Source organism: Lissotriton vulgaris, chromosome 1_1 (assembly GCF_964263255.1).
Source record: "Lissotriton vulgaris chromosome 1_1, aLisVul1.2, whole genome shotgun sequence".
Classification (NCBI taxonomy): domain Eukaryota; kingdom Metazoa; phylum Chordata; class Amphibia; order Caudata; family Salamandridae; genus Lissotriton; species Lissotriton vulgaris.
This window is the reverse complement of record NC_141685.1, coordinates 228,590,172-228,603,111: the sequence shown is the minus strand read 5'-3', so window position 1 is coordinate 228,603,111 and position 12,940 is coordinate 228,590,172.

The window sequence follows — 12,940 nt, the reverse complement described above, 5'->3', positions numbered from 1 at the left end:
CTCAGGGGTGGCATCCCTTCTCAGCAGAGCTCTGCTCTAGTCTCAGGGGGTGGCATCCCTTCTCAGCAGAGCGCTACTCTAATCTCAGGGGTTGGCATCCCTTCTCAGCAGAGCTCTTCTCTAGTCTCAGGGGCTGGCTTCCCTTCTCAGCAGAGCTCTGCTCTAGTCTCAGGGGCTGACATCCCTTCTCAGCAGAGCTCTGCTCTAGTCTCAGGGGATGGCATCCCTTCTCAGCAGAGCTCGGCTCTAGTCTCAGGGGGCTGGCATCCCTTCTCAGGGGCTCCGCTCGAGTCTGAGGGAGGGACATCCCTTCTCATGGGCTCTACTCTAGTCTCAGGGGGTGGCATCCCTTCTCAGCAGAGCTCTGCTCTAGTCTCAGGGGATGGCATCCCTTATCAGGGGCTCCGCTCGAGTCTCAGGGGCTGACATCCCATCTCAGGGGCTCTGCTCTCGTCTCAGGGGCTGACATCCCTTCTCAGCAGCGCTCTGCTCTCGTCTCAGGGGGTGGCATCCCTTCTCAGGGGCTCTGCCCTAGTCTCAGGGGGTGGCATCCCTTCTCAGCAGAGCTCTGCTCTAGTCTCAGGGGGTGGCATCCCTTCTCAGCAGAGCTCTGCTCGAGTCTCAGGGAGGGACATCCCTTCTCAGGGGCTCCGCTCGAGTCTCAGGGGGTGGCATCCCTTCTCAGCAGAGCTCTGCTCTAGTCTCAGGGGGTGGCATCCCTTCTCAGGGGCTCTGCTCTAGTCTCAGGGGGTGGCATTCCTTCTCTGCAGAGCTCTGCTCTAGTCTCAGGGGGTGGCATCCCTTCTCAGCAGAGCTCTGCTCTAGTCTCAGGGGGTGGCATCCCTTCTCAGCAGAGCTCTGCTCTAATCTCAGGGGGTGGCATCCCTTCTCAGCAGAGCTCTGCTCTAATCTCAGGGGGTGGCATCCCTTTTCAGCAGAGCTCTGCTCTAGACTCAGGGGGTGGCATCCCTTCTCAGCAGAGCTCTGCTCTAATCTCAGGGGGTGGCATCCCTTCTCTGCATAGCTCTGCTCTAATCTCAGGGGATGGCATCTCTTCTCAGCAGAGCTCTGCTCTATTCTTAGGGGATGACATCCCTCCTCAGCACCTTCTCAGCAGAGTTCTGCTCTAGTCTCAGGGGGTGGCATCCCTTCTCTGCAGAGCTCTGCTCTAATCTCAGGGGATGACATCCCTTCTCAGCAGAGCTCTGCTCTAGTCTCAGGGGGTGGCATCCCTTCTCAGCAGAGCTCTGCTCTAGTCTCAGGGGGTGGCATCCCTTCTCAGCAGAGCTCTGCTCTAGTCTCAGGGGGTGGCATCCCTTCTCGGCAGAGCTCTGCTCTAGTCTCAGGGGGTGGCATCCCTTCTCAGCAGAGCTCTGCTCTAGTCTCAGGGGTGGCATCCCTTCTCAGCAGAGCTCTGCTCTAATCTCAGGGGGTGGCATCCCTTCTCAGCAGAGCTCTGCTCTAATCTCAGGGGGTGGCATCCCTTCTCAGCAGAGCTCTGCTCTAATCTCAGGGGATGACATCCCTTCTCAGCAGAGCTCTGCTCTAGTCTCAGGGGGTGGCATCCCTTCTCAGCAGAGCTCTGCTCGAGTCTGAGGGAGGGACATCCCTTCTCAGGGGCTCTGCTCTAGTCTCAGGGGTTGGCATCCCTTCTCAGCAGAGCTCTGCTCTAATCTCAGGGGTTGCCATCCCTTCTCAGGGGCTCTGCTCTTGTCTCAGGGGGTGGCATCCCTTCTCAGCAGAGCTCTGCTGGAATCTCAGGGGATGACATCTCTTCTCAGCAGAGCTCTGCTCTAGTCTCAGGGGGTGGCATCCCTTCTCAGCAGAGCTCTGCTATAGTCTAAGGGGGTGACATCCCTTCTCAGCAGAGCTCTGCTGGAATCTCAGGGGCTGACATCTCTTCTCAGCAGAGCACTGCTCTAGTCTCAGGGGGTGGCATCCCTTCTCAGCAGAGCTCTGCTCTAGTCTCAGGGGATGGCATCCCTTCTCAGGGGCTCTGCTCTAGTCTCAGGGGGTGGCATCCCTTCTCAGCAGAGCTGTGCTCTAGTCTCAGGGGGTGGCATCCCTTCTCAGCAGAGCACTGCTCTAGTCTCAGGGGGTGGCATCCCTTCTCAGCAGAGCTCTGCTCTAGTCTCAGGGGGTGGCATCCCTTCTCAGCAGAGCACTGCTCTAGTCTCAGGGGGTGGCATCCCTTCTCAGCAGAGCTCTGCTCTAGTCTCAGGGGGTGGCATCCCTTCTCAGCAGAGCTCTGCTCTAGTCTCAGGGGATGACATTCCTCCTCAGTGGTGGCTCAGCAATACATCTATGATCTGGGGTGTAGCAGGAAGGAAGTGGTCAGAGATTAATAACAATGGCACACAAGCAGAGAAGTCCTGGTCTTCCGGCCACAAGACTTCTATGTTAGTACATCACCTCAGTGGAAGTCGTAAACTCGGTCGGGGGTGGGGGCATCTTGCACATAAATAGTCTGTTTGATCTCACCCATCCTTCGTTGGGGCAATGTTCATTCCAAAGGCACCTCAGGAAGAAGCCCAGCCTACTTCCAATTCTTATCCCTGCCTGGCAAGGCTGACCTTTGACCGCCATCTTGGTGGCCACTTGCACACAGTGTTCCAGAATGCATTTCTGCCTCCATGGAGCCAGGATTAAACACTCACCCCTTGCTCATTCTACCACATGTATGCAGCGTACACACGCGCTCACCATCCATGTCTCACACAGATCTAGAGGAATGCCCATGTGAAATCTGGTGTTGTCGGTGGGACAAGGATTGCAGTGTGGCATTGCGGTGGTGCCCTCTGCGGTGCCTTCAGTACACGGAGTCAGCAGCAGCATTGTAGACAGCGCAGGATTGCTTTTCTTCTGTTGCAGCACAAAACACACAGTCCCCAGTGTTGAAGGCAAAAGAACTTAATGCATTTGCTGTTACTGAGACTTCTTGAACATAGGACAAGCTCTATCTCAAGCCCTTGGAAAAACTCACAAAAAGGAAGTTGCAGTAAGTTCAGTCCAGTCCTTTCACCACCCAAGAGAGAAGCAGCCACTACAGGCCAACACAGCAAAACACACAGCAAAGAGTTAGTCCCTACTAACAGCTTCTCTAGCTCTTCTTCTTGGCAGTCTTCTTGGTTCCAAAAGAGTTCTAAAGTTTAAGGGGTTGAGCCCTACTTTTCATAGCCCAAAACCCTTTGTCCTCTCAGGCAGAGAGTGTCTGTGCCCAGCCAGAACCGGTTCTATCCTCTCTGGTACAGCTAGCTTCCTGGCAGGATGTGATGACAGCATTGTCAGAGGCAAACCAGGCCCATTCAGGTGAAAGGAAATCTCCTCCCCCTCCTCTAAATGCAGCCTAGGACTATTCAGCCCATCCCATGCCCATCTAGACCTTCTGGAGCTACTGCTCCTCCCTAGCCGCTGTCATCCTAAAGCCAGACAGTCAATCCACAAACCCAGCAGAGTCAAACTGGATGGCAAAGCATTAAAATGCCAACTTTCTAAAAGTGGTATTTTGAAACACAGAATGTAAAAATCACCTTCACTAAAAGATGCACCTTTAGGTACTGAGTTCAGGCATCTAGACTTTATTTTTCTACATTGTTCCAAGGGCCAGTTAAATGTTTAAGATGTTATAAACAAACTCCCCATTCTGTCCTATGGGAACAGGTAGTCCTGCAATAGTGAAAAACAAAATTGCAGTAATTTATTATCCGGACATGCCAGACACACTAGGGTATGTCCATTCTTTAACATACACTGCACCCTGCCCACAGGGAGACCTTCGGCCTACCTTAGGGGTGACCGACATGTAAGAAAAGCAAAGGTTACAGGCTAGCAAGTGGGTGCACTTGTCATGTCGACATGGCAGTACCAGACTGCACAGAGGCTCTGCAATGACAGGCCAGAGTTACATTTACAGGCTGCTTGTGCACGTGGGACAATCTGTGCTGCAAGTCCACAAGCTATCCTGGCTGAAGACGGCTGATAGCCAGAAACCGGTCCTAGGATGCTTTATTACGGTCCAGGAAAGACATGGCTTGGCAGTTCGGGCTGGACTGTTCCCATGAGGCACAGGGTCAAGGCTGATTTGCATATGGCCGTGTCTGAACTGGGGTAGTGTTGGATTGCAAAAAAAACGATCAATTTAGGCCCGATCTCTGTAGTGGGGTGAATGTATGACATTGTTCTGCATTCTGTCCATCAACTGTGGTTTTTGCATTTGTCACCCCGAGTGGGATGGGTATGCTCAGACCTGAGTCCCATGCTCTTCACACCACTGGAGTCAAGCTATCCTGGCTGAAGACGGCTGATAGCCAGAAACCAGTCCTAGGATGCTTGATTCCGGTCCAGGAAAGACATGGCTTGGCAGTTTAGGCTGGAGTGTTCCCATGAGGCACAGGGTCAAGGCTGATTTGCTTATGGCCATGTCTGAACTGGGGTGGTGTAGAGTGCAAAAAAACGATGGATTTAGGCCCAGATCTCTGTACTGGGGTGAATGTATGACATTGTTCTGCAATCAGTCCATCAACTGTGGTTTTTGCATTTGTCACACCGAGTGGGATGGGTATGCTCAGACGTGAGTCCCATGCTCTCCACACCACTGGAGTCAATCTATCCTGGCTGAAGACGGCTGATAGCCAGAAACCGGTCCTAGGATTCTTGATTCCGGTCCAGGAAAGACATCGCTTGGCAGTTCGGGCTGGACTGTTCCCATGAGGAACAGGGTCAAGGCTGATTTGCATATGGCCATGTCTGAACTGGGGTGGTGTGGAGTGCAAAAAAACGATAGATTTATGCCCAGATCTCTGTACTGGGGTGAATGTATGACATTGTTCTGCATTCTGTCCATCAACTGTGGTTTTTGCATTTGTCACCCCGAGTGGGATGGGTATGCTCAGACGTGAGTCCCATGCTCTCCACACCGCTGGAGTCAAGCTATCCTGGCTGAAGACAGCTGATAGCCAGAAACCGGTCCTAGGATTCTTGATTCCGGTCCAGGAAAGACATGGCTTGGCAGTTCGGGCTGGACTGTTCCCATGAGGCACAGGGTCAAGGCTGATTTGCATATGGCCATGTCTGAACTGGGGTGGTTTGGAGTGCAAAAAAACGATAGATTTAGGCCCAGATGTCTGTACTGGTGTGGTAAATAAAATTACCGGGACTATTTTTCTATTCATTAAATGACAATAAGGATAGCTTAATAAATGAGAGGCAGAGTCCGTGGTATCTGAGTCATACGGGCTTTAATTAAGTGGCTTGAGTCACTGGACATCGGGTTCCATCACCACTAAGGTTCAGGAAGGGATATTCAACGTTTTATTAACATCACACATTATATATAGTAAAACTGAACAGTTGCATTGAATACAGTAGGCGTAACAAGTGAAAAAGAGAGAGATAAGAACACATGGGCATAAAAGAAGGCGTGTACAGGGGCGTACACGGAGGTGTGTGCTGGAAGCGTCACAGAAGGGTCATAGGTGGGTGGATGCATAGAGGAAATCTGCAGGGTCAGCAGAAACCTTTACCATGGATGCGTGCGCAACTGAACATGACGTGATATTGACTTGTAACTGGGGAGAGCTGGGGGGCTTGACTTTAGCACTAGTAGAGGAGTCTGGTGTCTAGGTGTCAGAACGACCTGCACCTATAACATATCTGATATCTTGTGTTTGGAGGATGTATTGTCTGAAGTAAAATGTCTCTCGGGCAGAGGCCGTTCAATACTGAATGCTAGTGCGTGCATATGGTTCTTCATGCAATGTACGGGGCCATGGGCCTACCATGGTAACGGGTTCGGTAAATCGCTTGCAAGGAGACAGGAAGGCAGGGCCCTTTGCTCTGCAGCCGGGAATATGTTTACCTATTTCACTAGACTGGAATGTGTTTTTGCGGAGACTGAGCAGATAACTGTAGGCAAAATACCGTCTTGGCAGGCAGGCCAGGCCGAGCCAGGCACCGCTTCGCTGGGCAGGAAGTAAGGTAGAGGTCAGGGATGCATACCTAAACTGCAGCTTTCAGAGACAGAAGTGGCTCGGAGCCTCAATTAAGGGCCTGGATCGACTGAGCCAGAAAAACGTGGAAAACGTGTGCTTTGCAATATTTAAAAGTGCACCATGTAAATGCATTGGAAACGTAGGCCTGGATGCGGAATCAGTACTTTATACATGGAGGACTCACTAACTGACATGCTAACATTAGACGGAAATGCAGAGGCATTATCATGGCGGGCACGGGAAGGGAATTACATGACATACATGGGGCACGGGTGCATGGATAGGGTGCGAGTGGGGGTCACACTGACTACCTAAAAAAATCTATTTCCTCATTCCCTCCTTGGCCCCTACTGCGCCCTTTAGGATATATCTATTTTCATGAGACCATCTATTTGTTCGTATAACATCATTTGCTCATCTTTTTTCATTCGAGCACGGGAACGTGAACGTGGACGGGGAATACAAGACGTGGCGCACAAGCCGCAAATCGCTGGGCCACATTGTAGACAGAGACAGCAACTGAATACTATAAGCAATACTAGTCCTAAGAATGACAGTACGGTCCAGCCCCATCCTGCTATTACACTCCAGAGCCAGCGGGACCATGACCATGGGTCCTGATGCAATTCACGGGCTATCTTATGGAGTCTGGTTATAGCAGCATACACCGACGGTGCGTTATTTGGAATAAACACACAACAACTGGAGCCGATCACTCTACAAGCTCCACCCCTATCAGCCAGGATGACGTCAAGAACAAGGCGGTTCTGAAGAACAACAAGTCTCATAGCAGACTGCTCTTCGGTCAAGTTTCCTAAGGCAAAAGTAGTTTCGTTCACTACTGCTTCAAGAGTTCTGGTCAATCTTCGTATTATCTTACTATTTTGGACGGGACCTATGAACCAGAAATATCCTAATCTTTATACTGGTCCCACGCTGACTCGGAATAGTCGATAACAGGGGGAAGGTCTTGTTTATGTTTAACATGCACAAGACGGGTATCTCGATGATAATTGGATGGGGCTAGAAAAACAGGTGGTAATAGGAACGCGATATAACACGTTCCATCCCAATCCAGGGGCAGATGTACATAAGCTGTCTGACCACAAATAAAATAGGAAAGGCGAGAAGCTTTGAAAGTAGACTTTCCTTTATCACTGAATTCGACCACAGTATTACGATCACTGTGTCCTAGGTGTACTGAACCATTTTTCCTGACGCATAATTCACCTTTCACGGGTAAAACTGTTATAAACGGTAAGTCCGAATTAGTCTCGGACTGGACGTTCAGTATCATGAGGTTAAGGGAAAAATTACCTAAATCATACACTTCGTTTTCTAGATCGGTCCCTGTCCTTTGGGGAAGACCGTCCTTGTCTGGAAACATGCTTTATTCATGACTGTATTCAGGTTCCCCCATATCCAATTGCCCTGGGAAACTTTGGACTTACTGTCTAAGGAGGAGATTAAAGTAAACCATGCCCCGCACGAACCATTATGTGAAAAAGGATAGGGAAAGAGGGGCAGAGCTCCCTTCATTTTCTGGTAAGGTGGGAGTCGGCCACATACCCAGCAATTCGTGACATTGCTGGTCTGGTGAGAATGGTGTAACATACGGATAAAAGTGTTGTTGCGCAGTGCTAGTCGGTAGGATAGTTCGTGTGGTGGCAGGTCACTGAATGTATGCTCTACAGTGTCATTGGAAGAAGAATGTACATGTGAACCAAGAGGAGGAAAGAAAACGTGTAACGTCCAGCTTATACATATGATCGTAATACTCAGAAAAAACATAAAAAGCAATGTAACGATGCATCTACTGCGTAGATTTTTACAGTATTTGTTTTTCTTGACTTTTTGTGTATCTCTCTCACTATTTGGGTCTATCTCATACATGTCAGAAACCTGTCTAAACTTCACCCGAGGGGGACTTAAACAATTAAACGCTGTCTGACTTACTAGACTGTAACTTGGCTTTATACTCCTGCTGCGGAGTTTTCTCTAACAGAGGGAGTTTAGTGTCAGTATCAGAATCAGGGCAGTCCTTGGGAAATGTCTCTGGACACAGTCCATGGAATCTTTTTATGTGGCTGGAATGAAGCCAGCCTTTCCTTCCCTCGACTTTCACTGCGGTCCTCGTGGTCATCAACACCAGCTTCGGCTCCCGCCACCTGGGCTCCAGAGGGCTTGAGCGGTCGAAGTTCCTTATACAAACAAGATCACCCGGAACGATTTCATGCGGTTTCACTTGGGTGTTGTCCGGGAAAGCAGCCGCGACCTGTGAACGACAAGAGAGTAGTGCAGACATCAAGGAAGCCAGGTAATCTGTCAGCATGTTACTGTCAACGTCAGTTATTCTCCTAGGCATAGGTGTACCCCACATATTTGGGGGTCGACCGAAGACAACCTCATAAGGAGATAGTCCGGTTCTGGAATGAGCTACCATACGCATGTAAAAGAGGGCAACCGGCAGGGCTACCATCCAATCTACACCTTTTTCTGCACGGACCTTCGCTAACCGTGTTTTCAGAGTCTGATTATGTCTCTCAACGAGACCAGCTGCTTCGGGGTGTCGTACGCAGTGAAATTTCCACGGGTACCCTAACAGGAGTGATACCTGTTTCATAAGTTCGGACGAGAATGACTGTCCATTATCTGAGTACACGACACGGGGCAAGCCGTATCGCGGGAAGAATTCACGGACCAACTGTTTGGCAGTGGTCACGGCAGTGTAATCTGGAACTGGGTAAGCTTCTGTCCATCTGGATAGGGCACATACAACTACGAGGACATACTTGAATCCTCGGCATCTGTCCATCTGGATATAATCCATCTGGAGGACTTCAAAAGGGTGGTCAGGAGGATGAAATCCACCTTGTTCCACGGGAATGGCTTTGCCTGGATTGAACTGACAACAGATCATACAGGTACGTACTTTCTGTTTTGCTGCTGCACGTAAATGTTTGTTGAACCAGATGTTCTGTATGCTGTCTAGCAATGGCTTTTTCTCCTAAGTGTGCTGGACTATGTGCTGTATTAATGATAACTTGAACCATAGAGTCGGGGAGAAACCATGTGGCTTTTCCCTTCGTCATCCATCCCTGATCTGTCTGGACCCCTCCTTGTTCTGTCCATTTCTTGATTTCGTCCGGAGTAGCATGTGTCTGTATGTCGAGTACATCTTGTGTGGGATCCCTGACTGTCATGCAATTCGTCAGTGATGGTACTTCGGTCTTTGTCGTGTCAGCTGGAATGTCTGCATGAGTCTGAGCTGTAAGCTTGGCTGTTCGATCTGCCAGGTCGTTACCCTGGGAAATAGTGTTAGTAACTTTCGTATTTGCTTTGCACTTCATGATGGCAATGGCTGTAGGTAAGTGTATTGCGTCTAACAGAGCTTGAATGAGGGGACCATGCTGTATCTTGGCTCCATGAGAAGTCAAAAAACCTCTCTCTTGACAGAGGACACCGAAGTCGTGAACGACTCCGAATGCGTACTGTGAATCTGTGTATATGTTTACTTTCATGTTCTTGGCTCGTATGCAGGCTTGGGTCAGAGCGATGAGCTCTGCTGCTTGAGCAGACAAGGTGTCAATACGATGTGTTTCTATGACTTCAGTTTCAGTGGTCACTGCATATGCGGCCACTAACTCTCCTGTACTTGTTCTCATGCATGAACCATCCTCATAAAGTGTCAGGTCTGGGTCGGATAATGCAATGTCTGTCAAGTCTTGTCTGGGCTTCGTCATGGTGTTAATGACTTCCACACAGTCATGTGGTGCAGGGTCTGCTGTAGTCGAGGGTAACAGTGTAGCAGGGTTTAATATGTTGCAACGTCTGATCTCTATGTGTGGTTGGAACAGTGTCAGTTCATATCCTGTCAGTCGTGCTATGGTCAAGTGCTGAGTCTGTGTCCTGTTTAAGAGAACCTCCACGGAGTGTGGAACCTGTACTGTCAGGGGATGTCCTAACACTATGGAGTCGCTTTGTCTGATAGCTAGAGCTGTTGCTGCAACTGATTTTAGGCATGCAGGCAGAGCCTGGGCTACTGGATCCAATGTACTAGAAAAATAAGCACAAGGCTTGTGTTTTCCTGCTTGATCTTGTGTGAGAACAGATAATGCTGTGCCATCGCGTTCAGTGACAAAAAGTGTTAAAGGTTTGCTGTAACATGGTGTCGCTAAAACAGGTGCTTGACATAGGGCTTTCTTCAATTCATCAAAAGCTTGTGTATGTTCCTGAGTCCAAGGGAGGACAGTCGAAGTCGCTGCCTCCTGTGTTGTCAACTGTATAAGTGGTTTGGCTAGATATGCATACTGAGGAATCCATTGTCTACAGTAAGAAGTGAGGCCAATGAAGGCCCGTACTTCCTTTTGTGTCTTGGGTTGTGGAAGATGTGCAATTAACTGAATGCGATCAGGTGTCAACTGTCTACCCCTCTTGGACAGCAAGTGTCCCAGGTAAACCACTTGCTGGGCACAGAATTGTAGCTTCGAAGGGGACACTTTATGCCCCTTTTCGGCCAAGAAATACAAGACTGTCAGTGATGCATGTTCGCAGTCACGTTCTGTTCGTGCTGTGATCAAGAGATCATCAACGTACTGGAGCAGGGCAGTGTCAGTAGGCATGTGAATACTGTCTAGTTGTCGTTTCAGTGCTTGGCTGTAAATACTAGGACTTTCTGTGAACCCTTGAGGAGCACGCGCAAATTTGAAGCTTCGGCCATTTAAACAGAATCCGAAGAGATACTGGCTTTCCGGATGAATGGGGACACTAAAGAAGGCGTTCTTGAGATCAATTACAGTGAAGAACGCAGCTTCGGAATCAATGGCAGTCAATAAGGAAGAAATGTCTGGGACCACTGGGTACTGCGGTATGATGCATTTGTTTAATTCACGAAGGTCAATCACCAGTCTGTAGACCGGTGGTGCATTCGGGTCAGTTCGTTTAAGAATCGGGATGATAGGAGAATTACATACATTTGAGTCAGTCTCTACAACCACTCCTTGTGCAATGAGGTCGTCAATAATTTTCAGTAAGGCCGCTACAGCCTCAGGTGGTAACTTGTATTGTCGAATTCGGGGTAGTACAACTCCTTGTTTAAGAGTAACACAATATGGTGTAATGTGCATACAACCTACATCAGTTGGACCTTGCGCCCATAAATGCTGTGGTACATTCTGCAATCTTGGATCAAAATCTCTTAACACATAATGTCCTTTAAAATCACGTAAAAACAATCTCACTCCTTCCGGAGAACAACAAATCACTGCTCCTAGTTCTTTCAATGTTTTTATACCAAGCAAGTTTTCTGGACATGATTTCGTGAGTAACAAGTCTGTAGTACGGGACAATGGACCAACTTCTAGGGAAACTGGCTTTGACACTTCGTTAACAATAGGCTTTCCTGAAAATCCCAGGGAAACATTTCTTGAGCCTGAGAGGGGTGCCCCTGGAACCTCGTCATGACTGCTCGCCCCTGTGTCAATCAAAATTTTTCTGTCTTTCCCTAATACCTGACCATGTACATAGGGACGCTCTTGATCTACAGGAACCTCGATAAGGGGCAAGCCAACCTCCCTCTCTAGGCTGTTTCATGAATACTGTTGATAATCGGGGTAATCTGACTGAGCATACTGGTACATTTGCTGTGTAACTTGCTGTGTGGCAGCTATAGGCTGGGGTACGGCTACTGTGTGTTGCGTGTTCTGAGGAGGTTGCGCGTTCTGCGGAACATGTTCCTGTCTAGGAGGACGCGGTCTTTCTTTCGTCTTGCCTGTAGATATATTGTGTTTCAGGACGGCACATTCATTTATATAGTGACCTGGCTGTTTACAATAGTTGCACGTCCCTTTTACATGTGGCGCGCCTTTTTTCGGACCATCAGCTGCCGGAACAGTTTGGGCAACTAATACTTTCATTTTCGTGTCTTTTATACGTCTCTGTTCTTCTATGCGCTTCCTTACGCCATAATTCTATGGCATCGTTCTGGGATTGTCTGGCTTTCTTTTTCCACAATGCTTCCTCTACTCTCATGATGCAATCAGCATCCCATGTCCCTGAGACAGGCCATCTATATTTCTCTTCCAGATCTTTGGTGTAGTCAACCCATAAGTCTAAGTACAGTATGGCATCTAAGCCATGTTTATGGTACATAAAATGTCCGGGAGTGTCCCTAGGCGGGACGGGAACTGCCTCTTCGAATATCCCTTTCCTGGTTTCTATCTGACGTAATTTCGAAAACAGCGGCATATTTAAACTGGCTTGAACAAGAATACATTAAACACAGTAATGAATTGCAAACAATCATTCATACCACGACATTAAACACATTAAAACATTTCGGACAGATACTACCTGGTACATAGAAAAACATAATTCTGAAAATCTCGAAAGACAATACTAGAATACTGAATTACTGGATGCACTGCGAAAACAGTACAGACATACCGGTCCCATAAAGAGACACGTCATACCGTATCCACCTAAGTGAACACGTCTGGACCGGGTCTGTGTACCCAGACACGTCTGGACCGGGCACAAATTAATGAACCCGTCTAGATGCGTTCCCAACAACGGTACTCACCGGGAAGCAAAACTGAAGGCCTCGGAAACTCGACACTGGACTGGACTGGACTGCTACGGCGTCTGCCTGCTACGCATGCGCTTCGGAACAGGTGGGCCTCCGGATACCTCGGACCTCAGCTTGGGCTCTGGTCGGGACTCTCCGCATTCCTCACCGCCTCGTCTGGATGCCGGGTCGCAGTCCCCGTCTCCTCCGTGGGCCTGAGGGAGTTAGCAGGAAAACCCGCGAGTGTGCACTGTAAGGGGTCCGTCACGGCTGTAGAAGGGGTCAGGGGCCTGCGTTACATCGCCGGCGCGTGGGGAAGGGGAGGGGTGCCTGTTCGGGCGCCAGATTATGTGGTAAATAAAATTACCGGGGACTATTTTTCTAT